The sequence below is a fragment of the Myotis davidii genome, unplaced genomic scaffold (assembly GCF_000327345.1).
Source record: "Myotis davidii unplaced genomic scaffold, ASM32734v1 scaffold651, whole genome shotgun sequence".
NCBI lineage: Eukaryota > Metazoa > Chordata > Mammalia > Chiroptera > Vespertilionidae > Myotis > Myotis davidii.
The window spans coordinates 1,806,883-1,807,980 of NW_006283994.1; positions in this window are offsets into that span (position 1 = coordinate 1,806,883).

A 1,098-nucleotide genomic window follows, 5' to 3' on the forward strand; every position below is an offset into this window, starting at 1 on the left:
CCCCGGGGGGACACAGCCTCGGGGCTGGGGGGCAGCGGGGCCCCGTCCTTGAACCAGGTGATGTTAGGAGGAGGCACGCCGCGGGCCTCACACAGGAGCCGCGCTGGGTGGCCCTCTATGACGGCCACCTCACTTGTCTCGTTGGAGCCCCAGATGATGGGGGGTGCTGAGGACAATGCGGGGGGGGGGGGGGTCACAGGGAGCCCTGAGGCAGCTGGTGTCCTCCCCCCAACACCCCCACCCCGAGTGGCTTGCACGTGCCCGCGCCCCAAGCACTGCACACGTCGCAGCTTCGGCTGCAGGAGAGGGAGTCGGGGAGACAGGAGAGGTGGCACGGGGTATGCTGACGTGGAAAGCTGCCGGCTGCACAGGAGGTGGACGAGGTGGGGGTCGGGGGACGCCCTGGACCCCACTCTGCCTCTAACTGGCTGTGTGACCAGGTAGGTCACGTCCCCTGGCTGGGCCTCAGCCTCCCCATCTGTAAAAGGAGGGGCTGAACGCAATCAGGGGTTCCCACGGGCAGGACGCAGGCCACAGCGTGAAGTGACACTGCGTCTCACAGAGCTCCTCCCAGCTGACCACACAAGGGAGAAGGCTCTGGTGACAGACTACACTCTGGACTGTTCTAGCACTTTCCACCAGGCCCTCCACCACGGAGAGCAGACAGCGCAGCGCCCTCTGCAGGCAGCTGGCGCCCCAGCACTTCCAGGACCTTCCTTTCAGTGCGTTGGGTTTTGCAGCCTCCTCCCTCCCCTCCCGGGAAGGCCAGTGGGCCTGGCTTCCGCTTACAGCTGAGACAGTAAATATCTTTTTAAATAAACTCATTCCACATAAAGAAAGAGACTTGGTTTTAAAGAAACGATCGCCCCGCGTGGTATCAGGTGTTGGACAGCTTGCGAAGTGGGATGGGACCACGGGGCTTGGGGAACCTTGGTCCAGATTCCCTGTCCCCTCCTCGCCAGCGTCGCTGGCCTGGGGCTCGTTCCCCAGCCTCCCGATTCTGCTCTCGCCTTCCTCTGTGCAGTGGGCAGCCCAGAGAGCCTGGCCAGCAGCCCGGGGAGGGGCAGGGCCGGGGCTGGGGCTGGGCAGGGGCCGGGC